This window comes from Pollicipes pollicipes, unplaced genomic scaffold (assembly GCF_011947565.3).
Source record: "Pollicipes pollicipes isolate AB1234 unplaced genomic scaffold, Ppol_2.1 Scaffold_2581;HRSCAF=3029_pilon_pilon_pilon, whole genome shotgun sequence".
Lineage (NCBI taxonomy): Eukaryota > Metazoa > Arthropoda > Thecostraca > Pollicipedomorpha > Pollicipedidae > Pollicipes > Pollicipes pollicipes.
In genome coordinates, this window is record NW_023596141.1 from 23,055 (window position 1) to 42,507 (window position 19,453).

Consider the following 19,453-nt stretch of genomic DNA (forward strand, 5'->3'; position numbering starts at 1 on the left):
TGAATGAGGAGTCACTGAAGCGAGCCCTTCTTGCCTGCTTCAACCACAATGAAGTGCGCAACACTCTGCGAGATATATTCGAGGAGTTCGAATCTCGCGATAAAGAAGTAAAGGAGCTCAAGAACCAAGTGAGTGAGCAACAAGAAATCATCCGAACCCAGTCACAGGCAATTGACGATATTGGGCAGTACTCCAGACGGAACTGCTTCAATTTCAACTGCGCGGCTGAAACCGCAAACCGGGGCGCCTGGCCATTGACCTAGCCAGAACTATGGGCGTCCAGCTCTAGCCAGGCGACATTGACCGCGCTCATCGGGTCGGTAGACCTCAGCCCGCCCCGGACGGCGGCAGCCGCACCCGACCGCTAATCGTCAAGTTTGTGTCCTACACGAGGAGGGAAGAGGTATGGAGCGCCCGTAAGCAGTTGCGGACAGCTCACCCACCTAGGCAGTCCTGTCTGACTCCAGACCCCATCACAAGGGCGTATGTAACTGTAAACCTGACTAAAAGGAGCCAGAAAGTGATGTGTGCCGCTCGCCAGCTCAGACGAGACGACAAAATCTGGGCAGCCTAGAGTGATGGCTGCGTAATGAAAATGAAAACAGCGGAAGGAAGCAACACACATGCAATTAAAACAGAAGAGGACCTGCACAGGATTGTCGGGGCGGCTGAGGCGACTCGTCGTCGTACGGCAGCCGGGGCAGCTGCCCCCACTGACGACCGCGGACCGGACAACGCAGACGCCGCGAGTGCTGCAACATACGCTGTCGTTGCGACTGCCGGGGAAAGCAGGTAAACCTCATATGCCAGTACGAAATGCGCTTTGCTTACACCTCAGCCGAAATCTGGTAGCTGTGTGTAATACGGTGGCCACGGCATTTGTACTTTGTTCGTATTTCTAAGAAGTGTGTTGTCAGCTTAGTTTAGTGGTCCCAGTGGTTCTCACTTATTGCTGCGATGTAACTTTTTAGAATGCACGTCGGAGCGATGCTGACCTTGTTGCATTCCTGATTGTTGCTTCATGCTGTGTGTTTATTGTGGTTGATGTATGACACTTATGCTCGCGGCCATCATTTCACATCAGGCGTGCTGTGCTGACTATTTGTGTCTACTTGACTGTATCTGCATTTGTCAACGGCAACTGTATTTCTGTTGGTTTGAGATCCATGGCTCACAATGTGATATGCTCATATCAGGTATGCTTTGCCCCAGTGACATAGTCATGTTTGATACATGATTAGAGAAGCCAGTTTGCTTATTTCTTTTCTGTTCTCCATCATAGCCTTTTTGTGTAATTGCATCTGCCTTATTTTCCACATTGCTACTCGTGCGACTCTCATATCACTGTCAACTTGTTACCAGTTCCTGGATGCTGCTTCGTGTCCGCTGCCAAATCTAGCCTGCTGCTACCAGGGACTTTTTCTGACAGCATTCAATCAACCTCTTCCGCTGGGACATTGGAGATGGGCTGCTCAGCAGATGCTGGTATTTTTCCTCTATCCCTTTCATACCTCATGCCATACCATTATCCAGTTCTCACCCACTCTTTTCCTTCAAGCACACATCTTACCTTCACTTCCTCAGCTCCTGCACACAAATGCTCAAAGCTGTCACTTAGACTATATCCTGACATTGAAATTTGCTTAATAATCAGTAGGCTGGAAATCATCCCAGGACCACTAGCAGCCAAGAGTGTCACGATATTACATGTCAACATAAACAGCATCACATCTCCAGGACGCCTGGACGAGCTTGCACTCTTCACCACATATAACGACATTGACATGTTGCCTCTGACTGAAACCAAACTTGACTTACAGGTCCATCCTAGCTTGTACAATTGACACAACTCCCACAACCCAATGACTAAGCACAGGACTCGACATGGAGGGGGAGTAGCAGCATACTTTAAATCAACACTCCCAGCAAAGAGACTACCTGATCTCGAACTGGAAGGAGTTGAATGGGTTTGGTCCCTCACTGAAATCAAATCAGAAGTTATTGTGGTTTTCTGTGTTTTTGTCCCACCCAATCTCTCTAGCAGTCAACTGACAGAGTTTTTAGATATCTTGTCAGACAGTGTTGGCATGACACACACATATAACCCCGCATCGATATTGATATTGGGAGATTTTAACGCTGGTTATAACTATCTAACTAAAGCGCACTCCACTAACCACAATGATACCTTTCCATTTGAACTCAGTCTGAAACGCACAGTTGAATCACTCAATTTGACACAGCTCATTGATCAGCCAACACACATTACACAAGACACAGCCAGCTTACAAGACTTAATACTGACATCCAACACAAACATCACATCATTGCAGGCGGTGGGGTACTCCCCTTTTTCACTAACAGATCACATTCCTACCTTTGTCACTATCAAGGTTGCATCACCACCCCTAAAGGCATCAACCAAACAAGTATGGGACTACACAAACATGGATGCAGACAAACTTTCACAACTTCTGGTAAACACAGACTGGGACAGAGTACTCGATCATGACATAGACACAGCGACAACTTTACGCAGACCATGCCCGCAGCAGCTGCTGAAGCTATCCCAACAAAGATAATCAGAATAAGAAACTGTGACAAACCTTGGGTCAATGCTGTACTAAAGAGAGAGATGAGGAGAAGAGACAGACTTTTCAGACTTGCTCAGAGGTATATGACTGATGACCACTGGGACCGCTGGCGACAACAAAGAAATTTCACCACATGCATGAACGGACGACTTAACAACAACCCCTTGCAGCATCAAGAAAACAACCTCTTGCATGCAAAGCAAAACCCACACACGTACCATCGCATTCTTAAACAAATGAAAGGACGGACACGAGCTGAGACAGTGCCACCGCTCGTGGGACCCGATTCAACCCCATTGACAGAAGACTTAGATAAAGCTAACCTACTAGCTAACTTTTTTGCCAACCACAACTCGCAACTGACGACCTACCTGTCCCCGAGACCGCGCTTGCGGATCCACCGCCCACGTCAGTTAGCATAGCCATTACAGAGGATGAAGTACTGAGCGCACTCAACACTCGATCCAAACAGATCATGCGGTTCTGACAATCTCCCAGCGAACATATTAAAAATGAATGCCATATTGATAAAGACTTCACTCACTAAGCTATTCAACATGTCCCTAAGCCAAGGTATTTTTCCTTCCACCTGGAAAGAAGCAAAGGCTCATCCCATTCTCAAGAACAAATGGTCAAGCTCGGATCCTGCTAACTACAGACCAATCAGTCTACTCCCTTGTGTGTCAAACATTCTTGAAATAATTATCTTTAATGATATCTATCAAGACCAAACTCAGAATGGGCTGCTCTCTGAGAAACAAAGTGAATACCGTCCAAAGCATAGCACATAAATTCAGCTGGTATATTTAAGTAAAAAATCTTTATGCAGCTTTGGGCCGAGGCAATGACTTTACAGCCATTTACTTGGACATTAGTAAATATTTTGACAAGATATGGCATAAGGGTCTCCTACTCAAGTGCAATAACTATTGTGGTTTGCCAGGAACTCTCCTAAATTGGCTGGAATCGTATCTCTTAAACCGTAAGCAGATAGTTAAGGTAGGCAACAGTTTCAGCACGCCTAGGACCATACATGCTGGGTGCCCGCAAGAGTCTGTTCTGGGACCTCTCCTTGCACTTATATATCTTAACGACTTAGCCGACGAGACTGATAATGACATATTGTTATTTGCCGACGATCCCACGTTATACACAGCTCACTCACACGACCCAGTTGCCGTACAAGCGGCACCCCAACACGATTTACATATCATTCAAGAGTTTGGCAAAGGCTGGCTCATCACGTTCAACGCCACGAAAATAATTCAACAAAGATTCACCAACAGAAACACGCATAACCCACCGCAGCCGGCATGTGATGGCCGCGGTGGGTTATGCGTGTTTCTGTTGGTGAATCTTTGTTGAACTGTTTTCGTGGCGTTGAGCGTGATGGATGGGACCGGCATTTGAACAGCTTCTCTACCCACTATCGCGACCTCTGCCTCGGCATATCCTCAACGACATATATACGACTTACATTCTTCCTTTGTTTGATTATGGTGACGTAATATACGACGGACTTTTGACGATCAGCGACCCCTTAGACTTGACAGATTACATTACAGAGCAGCAAGACTTATCACCGGTGCACTCTACAGAACACACACTCAGGCACTGTTGGACGATTTGGGATGGAACACTCTCAAATCACGAAGAAACATGTAAAAAGTGACACTGTTCCACACCCTCATACACAACCAACATCTACTGCCAACAAGCGTCACTGCACTTCTACCTGACACACGAGCACTTGCAACATGACGCCCACTACACAATGCAATGACACATTACCACCGAACAGAACCTCAACATACCGAAAATCCAATATTTCATCAACTACGAGAGGATGGAACCAGCTTCCGCTTGAGGTGTGATCTTTCCAACCTTCTCGTTCCTTCAAACGGGAAATATACCAGCGCTGCGGTATGGCCGCGCCTCCGGTGTATCACAGCTTTGGATCCAGGCATAGTAACATCTTCAATACTAGGCTGAGATTGTAAGTGTCAGACCTGAATGCACACCTGGTCGAAATTCAAAATCCAAATACGCCTGGTCTCTCTTGCTTATGCGGCTATCCATATGAATACCCTGAACACTTTGTACTGAACTCTCCTCGCCACTACGAAATCCGAATTTCAATGCTACGTAAAACAGATTGTATCATTTCAAACTTTTCTGAGCTCACTCGCAACGAGCAACTAAGTATCTATCTTAAAGGTAGCGGTTTACAGGATCGCAATGGGCAGCACATAGCAAAAATGTTCCAAACATTCCTTTTTCACACCAAACGACTCGCCTAAAAACTTCCAGCGGGCGCGGGCAGCAGACGGGCCACTGGGTGGCGTTGCCGGGCCGGGCGCCCGCCGCCGGCCCGAGACGGCTATATGTGAAGACTGGAGCGGCGGCGGGCGCCCGGCCCGTGTCGGCTTATGGATCGGGTGAGTGGGCGGTATGTCGTGGGCTCCCTGGTGGCGATGACCATATCTTGTTATTGTTAGGAGAGGGGCTCAGATTCAACCGTTCCGCTTATGCGCCAATCCACTCATAATATTATGTACTGCTTAATGTCCATTATCGAAAATAAACATCAAACATCAAAACCGGAATGTAACGCCGGCTGTAAGAAGTGATCGCTCCCCATTGCTGTTTCCAGCATTGCTTCTTCACTTCCGTTGAATGTCACGGGGGAAACGTCTTTTTTGTAGCGAAAAACAGCAAGGTCGCTCAATTTCAACCGAGCATCCCAATAATTTTTGCTTGTATTTCATGTCCTGAAAACTCGCAACATTGAAAGATCCTCTCCCGCGCACGTGTGCCAAGTTCCACTTATGTTAGATCCCAGGGTAAGAACATCCCGTCACCTCCAGGTCATGCAATACATTTTGGTCTGTATTGAGCCTGCCTTGGATGGTCGCCATTCGGAAAGTTGACCGTTCTGTGATTCATTGTTATCTGCCGCCTAGCTCGCATGATCGGTAAGCCGGCATGCCAACCAATGCTGTGAAATAATGTATCCAATGCATTATCCCGAACATGGTAGATCACATTTGCTCCTGGATTCCTGGACAGATGTGCAATTTGTTTTCACTATCCGTATTGGATACCGCGGTGGCGTTCGAAATAGCTTTAGCTTGGGCCTGAGGGCCATTTCCCGGACAGGGACAAAGCCGGGGGCAGCGATTTACATTGGTCGGGGCTGCAGCGTCTGCCGGCGCCCGGCTGCGCCCAACTGAGACCGTGTGTTGGCAAGGGGCCCCGAGTCGGCCAGAGGCAGTGTTCGAGGAGGCCTGAAGAACCTAAACGGCGCACCGGTTCCGACGATCCAAGGTCCGATGGGAGGGAATGACTGATCAGGGTCCTATTCAGGAGCCCCGACCTGCGAAGACGTGTCATCGAACAACAGTCAATGGAGCTCTTTGCGCCAATCAAAGACCTCCTGAGTCGATATGGACCTATATGTCGGTCAGACACCACCAGTACCACACGGTCGGCTCTGTGTTCCGGATTCCTGACACAATACGGGGCTCCTGTGTCGGTCAGGGACCACAGAGCGTAGCAGGGGTCGTGTAGCAGCAAGTGGCGCAAGTCGATCAGGAGCTGTGTTCGAGGGGCCCTGAAAAGGGGCCGAAGGGTCTCTTGAGACCAAAGATCTACAGCCCGATTGAAAGGCTACGCAGTACCAAACGGCCCCCAGTACCGAACGGTGAGCCCTCCAACTCAACTCCAGCATAGGCCCATTAAGCCAAACTGAGGTCTCTGTGCCAATTTTTGGACTCCCTGCCTCGGTCAGGAATGTTGCTGCGTCAATGAGATCTCCTGCATCGATCCGGGGTCAACGGTGGTCCGCGTGGGTCGGACGGCCTCTCGCGTCAGGGACGGGACCAATGTGATATGAATTATCCCTCAAAGGGTTCCCGGATCGGCCAGGTGGTCCCGATCCGTGTCACCGGGATGGCTTCTGGAAGACACTCCCCGTTAGGACGAAATGGTCCTTCAGCCCTCGACCGGGAACAATAATGTGCCTCCTAATGCTCATTTTAGGAGGGGGCCTATTGCCGGAAATAAATGAGGGGTCTCATTGGTGTTTAAAATAAAGGGTCGAAATTAATTCAAAGGCGAACGAGGCTATTCCGTGATTGGCTGAGAACGTTCATTCTTTTGCAGAATCGATCAGTGAAACAAATTATCAAAAGGTTCGAGCCTGCACGCTCGCAGGCTCGGAAGCAAGGTCAATGATAGCCTGGTTTGCAGTTTCCGTAAAACCAAAGGGCGTTGGCCACTGCAAGTAACACCATGCGGGAGGTCCCGTGAGCGCGAGAGCAATAGCCGTGGAAAAATACTTCCGAATATCTTAGAAAACTAATTCGTACGGTTCAAATGTCACACTGGCGTATCTTTTTAAAACTTAAACGTTGTCCTTCTTGTTGACGTAGGACAACATCAAAGCTATCCTTAAGAATACATGGACGTTGACGTCCATACATTGTTCCTTTAGTCCCCCAGGTCTACCAACAGGTTCAGGTCCCACTTCGTGCTGCTGCGAAAGTTGCCCGTTCAATTCATCAGTTTAAAAATCGCATAGGTGAAATATACGCTCGGCTACCTTTTAAATGTACGGTTTGATGTAAAGCGTTCAAAGGTCCTCCTGTTGGATGTGTCATCATGTTCGCCCACCCACTGGCCACGACTCAGAGTTAGCCACGAGGTCGACGTTAGCGGGCTGCCGTTGGCGTCGAACACCTGACGTCGAGCTTTTTGCCAAGATTTGCGAGCGCGCATGCTCAAAACTGCGTTATATAACCTGCACCATTAATCGATTCCGAATGAATGTTAAACATTTCCAGACAAACATGGCCTGGCCACGAAAATACAAATGGTTGTCCCACTTCGATATACATTTGCGGGTTTCTTAATATCTCTGTACATCCTAGATAAAATTCTGACAAAGCAAAGCGTTCAAGGGTACTTCTTTGAAATGCGCCATCATTTTCCTCCACCTGTCGACCACGGCTTGGTATAAGCCGAAGCGTCGATGCCACGCGACTTATGGAGACTGCAACGCCTGGCTTCGAGGTTTGTGTTGCTAAGAAATGCGAGAACCCACGGTCAAAAGGAGTTGTATCACTAATCTATTCTGACTGAATGTTGAACATTTCCAGGCAAGCATGGCTTGTCTATGTAAATGCGCATTGTTCGCCCATTTTGATCTTTAATCTACATTTGCGGCCCTTGACATCCCTATAAACCCAGATAACACTCTGGAAAAGTTTTTGAGTTGCATCGTTTTAAAAAGAGTCCGTTGACTAGATTATTGTAAAATCAAAAACACTGGCGATTTATTTCATCGGTCGTTTAACGCTCGATTTATTTAAGGTTGTTTACTAAAAACTTCAGGCAGAGTTGATCTCGCGGTATAGCTTCTGGTTTACATTTCGGTTATGTAGGATAAAACTATACCATAAATACATATATATATATATATATATATATATATATATATGTATGTATATAGCGAAGGATAGCATGCCTTCATTAACAAATAGGCCCATATCCAGCGATGCTGGTTTTTTTTTTGGGGGGGGCCATTTGACATCAAGGAGCCTTGTCAACCCTGTGCCCCCCCCCCCCCCGTTACCAAGGCTCTGCCTGCGCGCCTGCACGCAGGCCGTACCGATTTGAAGAAACAGCTACCACCCCCTCCTGGTTAGCCTCTACACGAGACCGCCGTTTCGGTGGCTTGCCGAGTGCCGACCGTCATCAGTCAGCTGGGCGGAGCTGAGTGGAACTTGGGCTGCGGTAGTGCCTACGCCAAGGCTCGCTGTTCAGCTGCTCCTCTCTTCACCTTCATGCTGTTCTCGTGGTTTTCCTCGTGCATGCAGCTGAAAATCCGACAGCCCTAGTGGGCGCGAGCGTCGCTGCTTGTAAGAGCAATTTCAGTGCGCTGTGCGGCTAACATCGAAGCCATGAGCTGCGGGGCATCACGCCTGCGTCCTGCTGCTTCACGACTGCCATTCCGTTTGTGGAGACCTGTGCCCAGGTGTGCAAAGTAAAGACATGTGCCTGGGTCGCAGCAATGGATCTCAAAATTGATCGCTGTATCCTGGACCTTCCCGGACGGAGGATCTTCCTGAATCCAGGATTCATTAACAAATTCATCGAAGCATCTCCTGCAATCCAGGATCCATTTTCATCGATTGTGAAACGATCCATTTCCATCAAAATTCTGGAACTCTGGATCGAACATTTGTACTTTAGTCGAATGAGCCTTTGGACTTTGGGTTTATGAGAGATCCCAGCTTATGCCTGTCTGGGTCCCATCCACGGTTTTGGTCTGTTTCTTTTCTGTCTCATTGTAACACTTCCCTTGTGAAAACCTGCCACATTTCGTACAATGGTGCAGGGGTATCCAGTTTAGTTCCTGGCAGCTGGCATACTGATACCGGAGCTTACCTCTGTTGTGAATTATTATCGAGCACAGACAATGAATTTCAACGAAACCAAAGCAATGCAGTTAGCTTCGTACGCTACTATTATTTGGCATCACCTGACACTCCACATGAATACGCGGCCATGACGTGTCATTTGTCTGAGAGACAAAACGGCATGTCAGAAACAACGGAAAGAGATGAGGGATAAAACCGTAAAAACGCATGGATGCAAAAACAGTAGAAGATAACCCTACCACACGAAAACTGATTTGGTAGCACACTTAAAACTTGCCGAGTCCAGCTGTCTAACATCTACCGGCAACTCGTTCAGAAGACAGGCCGCTCGGCACGCGAAAGGAAGCTGTCCTGCCGCCGTGCGCACCGTCGGTAGGCGCAGGCTTTGGTCCATGCGGGCGGGTCGGCCACTGATCTGCGCGTCGACGTAATTTGAAATAAACAGGCAAAATCTGCAGGCTCGCCTCAATCACGGGCTTTGCGCACAGGAATAACGGCGTGCACTTCAAACGTTTGGCGAGGCGTGGCAAAGTACAGGTCATCCCGCGCGCGAGGCACGTGGTCATACTTTCGGAAGCCAGTGACTACTCTGGTAGCGAAGTTTATGACTTTCAGCAATCTGGCCTCACTGTCCAGCGTCTCACTCGCGAGACGGCTAGAACCACGCTGGTCAGCAGCACTCGTTGTGAGAGAAAATGTTTTGGCAGGTGGAGGCAGATTGGGAAGCACTTTTGCACTTTTGCACTTTTTTAAGCGCAGCTCAATATCGGAGTTCTTCCCTTTTGCCTGCGGCCCTTGTGCCACGTACCTAGTGGAAACATTTTCCCGGATCTCTGCGGGGGGGAGTCATTCCGCAATAAACCGACAAGTGGCATTACGTTGGGCCCAACAGCAGAGCAAATTTTTCGGTGACCTTTAAAACAACTACTCGAGAACGAAGCTTTGATCATTTACACTTTTCAGAGAAATCTGCACTTTCGTCGTCCAAGACAAAGTTCAGCAGTTGATTGGGATGTGTCACTAACACGCGAAATCCTTTCGTGGTATGTTGGCCAGAACCTAGACAGATTATGTATAGCATTTGTTGCGCGCTATCAAACAGGAGTAAACATAACACTATTGCGGCCATGCATTTCTACAGTACCTTTTAGTAAAACTTATTTTTACCGGAAGTAAAAGCCTGGCTTCAAATACAAAAATGTATTTATTTTCAGATGGATTAGTTGCGCAGCACAAGAACAGGTTAAATTCTTTGAACGTTTCCTTGCATGGGGAAAATACGAGAGGCAATGCGTTGCCATATGTCACGAAAAGAACCCTTGCGACGGGGTTGGGGGACCTTGACAAAGGTCGCCGCCATTGCCAGCCTACCGCGACCACATTCTGATAATATTCTCTAGGCCGAGAAGCTATGTCGGTACTGGCAGGGCGAAGCTGATGTGCAGACGGTATGCCTGTTCGTACCAAAAGGAGAAATCCTTTAGACAGAGGATGAGCTTAGCATCAGACTGGCTACGGCCAAGACTTGAAGCGACACTTAAGGGTCACAGGGTGACCCCAGTAAGTGTTCAGTCACTGTACGTTAGTTAGATTCAGGCGCGGGGAGCGAAGAAGTAGTCGCGTGATTTCAAGAGTTTTGATGAGTTTGAGTGAGTTAGACTGTGTCACTTGCCCACTGAGTCGACTTTCACGTGCATGTGACACATCGTGTTGTTAAACTTAGCGTCTTCTCACAATGCGCTCATTTTCTGCCGCCTGTGCGGAGAGACGCGTGGGCGATACTGCGCCATTAGCCGACGACAGATGGCGCGAATGAAGCGTCATCCCTTCTTGTGGAATTGTTTCCACACCTTTCCCAGTCAATGACCACTTTTTTATTTTTCGATCATCGGTTTCAAACCTTTCTCTATCACGTGCAAATAAGAAAAGATGAAAAATCGCGTGGGGAAATGATTCTGCATACACTGAATATTGTAAAAAACATAACAAAATTCATGTCATAATGAAATATTAATATTTCTCTGCAATGACGATTCCAACCACGACACGCCCGGAATCTGCGAGGTTTTGAAATCATTTTTACATGAAAGTTTGTACGGTTATCCTTCATCGTAGCAAAACAAAACAAAAACAAAAACGCCGCGGGACGCAGCCTTTCAACCACAAAACTCGAAAAACCCGGAGGCCGTATCTCCGAAACTGTTTTACTGGGTGATTTGAAAATGTCACAGAAGGCTTCGGCGCCGCTGACAACTCCTGTTACTCATTTTCGTTAGAATTCGAGAGATAAGTGTAAAATTGACCTTTCGACCTGTTGATTTGTCGTGGAATCTCCCAGGCAGAAAAACTGGCCCAGGAAAGATAACAACCGCGAGCCAAAACCCGGATTCTATCTACATCGAAAAAAGGCTCTCAAAAAGTGGGACTGGATTTCACAGACAGACACGGCGACGAGACCACAGAAACAAGAGCGGAGGTGGTCAGGTAGTCTGAGAGACAAGAAGAAAAAGGTTTGTAAATGGCCATGGAACGAAGAAAGACAAACGACGCTGTCGTATGCCAAAGTCATCAAAATGGCATCACAGAATTGCATATAAGAAATTGTGATATTAGCCGTTTATCTAAGACATCAGCGCACTGGAAGTTTTCAAATTACCTTTCAAATGTGCTTTTTCCATGAGGCTTCATGAGACACCAAATAATTTGGTACGAAAATGGCTGCTTTTGCATCAATGATGATCCAAATCTTGGGTCATCATCAGACATCAATGGGCGTGATGCAATTGTATTGTCCTTCAGTTGTTGAAACACGTTTATCGAACTCAGAATAAGTTTACAGGCTGGAGCCTGTTCATAGAAACGAAGTACTCCGAAATGAACCTCTTTATATGAATTTGTGTCTTTTGCCCTTGCCTTTAGCTCACTCAAATTCTAGGATAATACCAGGCCTAGCAACGGTGCGGATCGGCCGCAGGCGTTGGATGCTAGACTGGGCCCTATTGTTCGCATCAGTGTCGCTTGGAGCAAGGCAATCTTTGCTGGATATTTCATTCAAAGATCAGTCATCGTGGACTATGTCTAGGTAAGCAAGCTCTATAAATAACACATGCCTTCTAATATGGGCGCAGCCGGAAAACAAAGGAAGCATTTGGCCACTTGTGCGCCAGAAATGTCACCGAATCTTTTTCAAAGATCCAAAAAGTTTTGGTGGGAAGAAATCTGGCACTATATCTGCGCGTCCAACAAAAATCTCTCCCTTTTTTAGAAACCACAGTTTAACCAACATCTACATCTTGAAAAACGCGCCTTTAATCTCTCAGTGCATTTCTAGCTGGAAATTGCTCATGAAATCTGATCGCTCTGAAATAATCAACGAAACTTCTTATAAGTTTTCAGAAGTTTTTTGTCGTAGTCCTTCGGGAAAACGGCTATACTGCGAGACGCTCTTAGATCGCTGGTGCAGGAAACTTGATGATGCAGAACATTTCTCTTTTGCAGCCATTGTGGGTCATTTCTATGTATTCCTTGTCATGCAGTACATTGCTCAGGCCCGTAGCCAGAGTGGGTAAGGGATAAAGAGTGCCCTCTGGAGCTCAAACAGCGCCCCAAACGCTACGTTTTCATCACCCATTGCGTTACGATTTTACTTTCTAAAAAGACAGATGGCTGTTGAAAATCATATTATGGTGTGGATGTGAAGTATCGATAATCTACGCGCCTCCCTTTTCTTAATTGCTTCTTTCCCCGTGCGGCAGCAAGATTGCAAGCGACCATGTTCAGACAATCTTCAGGCATCTCTTTAACACTGGCATTCAATGGGCGTGATGCATTACTGCGGCGGGCAAATTGAGGAACTTTCAAAGGCATTTTCAACTTCCTGAACGGGTGCAAACTGGAGGGCGAGAAATCCGGGCTGCAAGGCGTGTCCCAACGCCTCGTAACCGAGTTCTGCTTAAATCTCCTTGTTTCTCGTGCCGCGTGGGGGCGAGAATTCCCATGACCTAATCTATGCTGTTGCGGTTGCCATGACGATTCTAGTGATGCTGTTATTGTATGTTGCCAATCTTTTTCCAGACTTCAGCTCTCAAAACGCTGCTGCATTTGCCAGTTCTTTCCAACGGTGTAATACGCTAAACAACGGGCTTAAAGCAGCCATTGTTCGCGCGGTGCGAGTTTTAGAAGCACCCCGTGAAAGACCACATGGTTGGGTATAGTTTCACTGTTTTTTACTTCCACTTCACGGAGTCGCATTTCGCCATAAGCCGTAACGCCTCTCCATGCAGGAAACAACCTAACAAATCAGGTAAAGGGATTTTTGGATGCCATTCAAGACTTCCAGCTGGATATGTCATCAGCAGTACCCCTCTGCCAGCGTCCGTTCCTGAAAAACCGTGATCGCGCTAACCGCTGTACATTTCCTTCTGTCCACGCCCCCACGTGATTTTACAGAACACCATCGTTCCGCCGCATCCGCGTCGTTCGCCGCCGATCCGCGCCGCAGCATCCTGGGCGCTTGCGTCACGGAAACACCCCAGCGCGACGCGCTGTTACCCGTTCAGGGCCCATTAACCTCCGTCCATCTGTCATGCTCACCCTTCCGTCGCGCCCGAGGCGGCTGACTGAGCCGCGCACACCACGACCTGCGCCGAAACACCTATTCCAACTGACTGGAACCCCCTATGCCGGTCCACTGTCCTTGTGTGCCTGGCTGCGGCGACAATGGCAGCGGCACGAGCGGGCTCGCTTACACGCCAGTGAAGTCCGGGGTTAAATTAGTAGCGATTTGTTAACGACAAGCGCCTATTTCAGTCACAGCGCCACGCAATGTCGTGCGACACTCAAGGTTGGGCCTTGGGTCAAATGACAGGCAAATGCGTATCACCCAAAATCATTCCGCCAATTCCGGATCGCTAAGCACTAGAATGTTACTCAGTGCAAATACTAGCGCCCGTCCAGAAGTCCTGACGAAGGGAAACCCGAAGTTTACATGCTGCATTCGCCCGGCTGGCGCCCGTTTCGCCGTGAATTTTGATCATATTTCATCTTTTCTCATCTTTTCTTTTGTGCCGTGAATTTTTCATCTTTTTTGATCACATGAGTTTCAAATATAACTGCACCGAAGTGACAGCAAAGGCTCATATAGCTGCACTTCGGATACGCCCGTTAGCATGACATTGGGCAGCATTGTGCCTGCTATCGTTCCATGTTGGAATGACTTTCAGCAGAGTAACACAGAAACGTGTAAATTCAAAGTATGTTAACATCAGTGCAACGTTTAGTTTAGCTGTAATCCACGGAAGAGCCACCAAACCAGAATCGGCGCTATTTTGGAGAATGCCTATGGGACGAAATGTTTGTCATGTATATAGTTCAGCCGAGTGTGCAAAATATTGACAATAGTAAGGGGAGATAACAGGGCCCTTTCCAAGCCCATAATCTCAAAGCACGCGAAGTGCTATGCACGTGTGGACATGTATACACTGGTGCATCGCAATATACGAGTGGCATGCTAGAAGGGCGTATTTCACCTGTCTCAAGAAACAGGATTTTGTAAATCTTATTTTAAAACCTCTGAAAGCCTGGGCTTCTTGGCTAGTGTCAACATATCTGCTCTAATGCAAAAGATATTCATACGTCCTGTCAGTTTACACATTCACACTCATCCATCAGAATGCGTGGTGCAGGAGGGCAATGCATCTTGCAAAGCATGCCGTTCGCCAAAAGATCTTGTCATTAACAGGGGGAAAGTTGTTGATGTGAACAAAGCGTGTCGCACAACGCAACTTAAACGCAGCTATTTGTTTACATACAGTAACGGCCACAAAACCGGGGCAAAGTACAAGCCGCCGCGGTGAACCGGCCGGCCGCCAGAGGCGATGTGTGTGACGGCCGGCCGCCGCGGTGAACCGGCCGGCCGCCAGGGGCGCTGTGTGTGGCGGCCGGTGGCTAGGGGCGTCGACGATCACGTGCGACAGGCGCGGCTGACATGAATATCATGCATGATCAATCAATCATGCTCTGTATGAACATAAGCACCCGCAGTGTTCAAGGAAATACATAGTCAAGCCGCCCATCAGGCACCATCCCCAAAAGCCAGCAATGCATACTCATGGTGCTGGAGGCGGCGCAGGTGCGGTAGCCGCGCCAACTACAAAGCAACCATCGAACTAATGCGTTGTGAGCCGACTTAGAGTTCAGGCAGAGCCGACTTAAAAGCCGCTTGCCGCTCTCTGCAAGTGACAGGGCATCACGCGCAGATGTCTGCCCGGTCAGGGCCTATCGAGCTGTCGAGGGCCGACTGTCTGCCCGGTCAGGGCTTGTCGAGTTGTCTAGGGCCGACTGTCTGCCCGGTCGGCGCCGAGGGGCGACCGAGAGCGGAGCCGGCGATACCGGCAGTTTCCATGCTCTTCGTTATATATATATATATATATATATATATATATATATATATATATCGGTACGCACATGTTGATGTCACATTTGTAACGTCGACGCCGCCGACCAGATTTTGAGGGCTGTGATGCCGCGTCGGCGGCTAGAAACCGCCGACCAGCGATCTTTTGGCGGACACTGTCAGACTTCTATCCCACGACGGAAAACACTTGAAAAGGTCGTCACACAATGTAGGGGCGACCGCACCACTCATGCAGCTTCTGGCCTAAAATTTCCGCCCGTATGTGCTGCAGGACCCGGAATGGCACGATCTGGCCGGTACACACCAGTGGCCAGGCGCCATCTTCCAGTGGCCAGGCGGCCAGGCGCAACACAAGTATTGGAACAACTCGGCAACCCATGTGGCCATGCGAGAATGGCATCCCTCACACCGTTCAGACGTCGCGCCTCCATCTCAGCAAACACGCACAGATAACGCGGGGCCGAAAATTGGAGAGGGCAGGGGGAGGATCTGTCACACGCTGTACATGGAGGGAAAATAGGAAGTGGCAGCGGCCGCTGAACAAAGTGGGTAGTATTGATTTTGAACTTGACAGAAAGACCAAAGCTTATATCCCCAAATTTTGCGCCACAATGAGGGGCATTAGAAGGTTACGCTACCCCTCGTCCTGATAGGAGGGGTTCGATACCCCCTGCCCCCCCCCCCCCCCCACCTACGATTTCCAATATCACCTCTCCAGGACAGAGTGCAGTCGCGCCCAAATTTCCGGCAGCCCCTGGAGCGGTCATTGAGCGTATTGTGACACAAAACATACGTCTAAAGCGTTTCTGGATTCTGCACTGCGAGGGGCACGGCCCGCGCGGGCAGCGGGCAGCGGGCGGCAATCGACGAATTTGCCGGCTGGGCGCCACAGGCCGATACTGTTACATCAATGAAACGCTACATCTTAAAGATATGCTCCAAACGTACACTGACCATTCCTTGAACTCAAATTAAACAACAAATGTGTATAAGTTGTTTATTGATGTGGCATGGTTTCATAAAAGTGGGCATGTATAAAATGAAAGTTTGACTTTCACGAAAAATCGATCTTTGACCTGGCATCATGTGGTCAATCAGCAGCCTTCAAACATGAAACCTATCAACAAACGCAAGATCTCCTTGGGACCAATACGCTGACTTCTTCTGCAAGGCTCCATCTGTCCTCAGTTCAAAATGACCACCAAACTTCCTCCCCTAACAGCCAGTGTTATTGAAAACATCTGGTCTGGGGCAAAGGAGCAAGGGATTGACATTATGAACAAAGTATTCTATTTTTCACACACCAGGCATTTAATCTACAACACAAAGGCAAATGTTATTCCCAAACAGCTGCAGTCTTATCACTTTTAAGCTCTGTCTGCAGCCATCATGTAATGGACAAAGACACTGACACAACATAATGGACAAAGACACTATCATGTGAAGGAACTGCTGTAATGTATTCACTTATGGCATGGTCCACTCTAATAACATGTCTGCAGTGTTATTGTGACATAAAAAGAAGGCTCTCATTGAAAAGGATTTCATATAAAATGAATATATTTCATGCAAGAGAATGGATCATGTCACCCATCTGATAAGTCAACAGCCAGATGCCACCATCCAAGACTAACAATTGTGTTTAGCACTCCACAAACACCACATCTATTTAAAGCCATTTTAATTACCAGCCAAACAGCATCTACAAGTGCTGCTCCAGCCACTTATAGCAAAATACTATGTATATATATATATATATATATATATATATATCATGCATACTCTCCCTTCCTACCTCACTACCTCCCTCCATGACATTTCTACCTCCCTGCCTCCCTGCATAAGACCTCCCTCCCTTCCTCGCCTGTCCCTGGCTGTTGGACTAGCCACCCGCAGCTAATTATGATATTGTATATATAATTATGATATTGGAGCATTATGTCTCACTGACTGCCAGGGCCACTTTGAGACAGACATCTTTATTATTATATCATTGTTGGATTCTATAGTGGCATAGCAGGGGCTTGATTCCAAGATCAAAAGATCCAGGGCAGAATGCCCCATCCACTATACCACCAAAGCCCTCTTTCAACAGGCACTATGGCATCCCAAGAGGAAAGCACTATTAGCTATTGTGCCCCACTCATACTTGTAGACCTTCAACCAAAAATGACCTCTTCGTAACCATGAAATGATGCAAAAGTTGTCAAAATATTGTTGCTCTGCTACCCTCACCAGGAGCTTGCACTGTTGTAGCTCATAGTTCACCAACATGCTTGATCAAACATACAGTGGTTTACATGCACACATGACTTACATCCATGCAAAATGATTTTATAACACAGCATGTCCCTGACAAATAAAAAAGATGTTAAATGAAATCAAATTCATTGCACACTACATGCTTAGCTACATGTTGGGAGTAATGTCAGAAAATTAATTACTATATAAATATGTATATACTATATACATCTACAAACAAAAAAGCTTTTTAGATGTCTCTGCTGCATAAGCACAACATACACATTCTACAACACAGAATATCCACAACATGGTGAGCATATGTTATGAGCCCACTAGTATGACTCAATGCGTCTTCAGCTCCATTAATTCAGTACCACATCGAAGCCATAGGTCAGTAACTTCAGGGGTAAAAACATCAACAGAGTATTGTAATTTGCGTGGATCACCCACCTTAACCATGCGACAGCAGAATCCTCGGTAACCAAGAACGATTGCAGGCGAATGTCAAGAGTTCAATAGAACACAAGTAAACTATTCTCTTACTGAAAAGGTGTTGATTAGGGGAAAAATATAAGGCTCATTACGCTGCCCAGAGACCTTACGCTATTGACCGCCTCAAAAAATGTGCGCTTGCCGGGACAATTAGGTATTAGGTATTACGCTCTTGGTACAAGGTACAAGGTATTACGCTCTTGGCACATTTTGAATGCTAGGATATTTATAACAAAAGGAAAAATTATGCGTTTGTCATAAGCCATCAGCCGATTGCATCGCCTAGCTTGTCAGTCGTGAATAAGCTAGGAGTCATGTCCGTGCTTGGCTTTGATGGTATTTAGCAGCCAACTTGAGATTATTTTGTCTCTGTTTTTCCGAAATGCTTAGCCTAAAAAGCACAGGATTTAACATAATCTGGAAACAAAAAATGAGCTTCATGTCTGCACATACGTATCACACCTAGCGTATAAGGACGCGCACAGTAAGATTATATATATATATATATATATATATATATATATATATATATATATATATATATATATATATATATACTGTTACCCTCAAGATTTAATGACCGGAATGAAAATATATATTTTGGAGTGGGTCCCAAATTGTATGGGGCCATACAATGTTGTGTGGCCCACAGGACAAAATCCTGGATCCACCCCTGTGTTTGCCCCCCACCCTAATCTTCTAGACTCAAAGCACAAGCAAAGTATTAAGAAAGGGAAATCAAAATTATATCAATTTTAAAGACTTCTACTGTAACCAGTGAGCAGCCCACAACCACCAATGTATAAGCTCCGCGATGTCAAGCCATGTTCACTAGAGCATTTTTGTTTTTTTCACTCATGATATATGCCTTTACTTACACGATTAATGCATGTTGTTGGCCCTGATAAAGTTTTGTGTTTTTCCCACGGATTGCAGCAACTTGCGTTTTATTGTCACGATAAGATACGGTATCTTATCGGAAACTGAAAACAAACCGGTCAAATGTTGGCACCCAAAAACGTGAACAAGAATGCGCGGACCTGTTACTCGACGTGGATGCTCAATGGAACCGTCACAAAAACTCGACGATCGACACCCGCTGCCCAAACCAATAGCGGCAATCGCCTGACAACAACCACCAAAACAGCACTAGCCGTGTCAAACATGCCAAACGCGAGTGCTGAGCTGCAGCCTACAGCCCGCCTTGCCGCCCAAGCCGGGGTTTCCGGGCAGCAATTGATAGTCGCGTACATAGTTCACTCCTA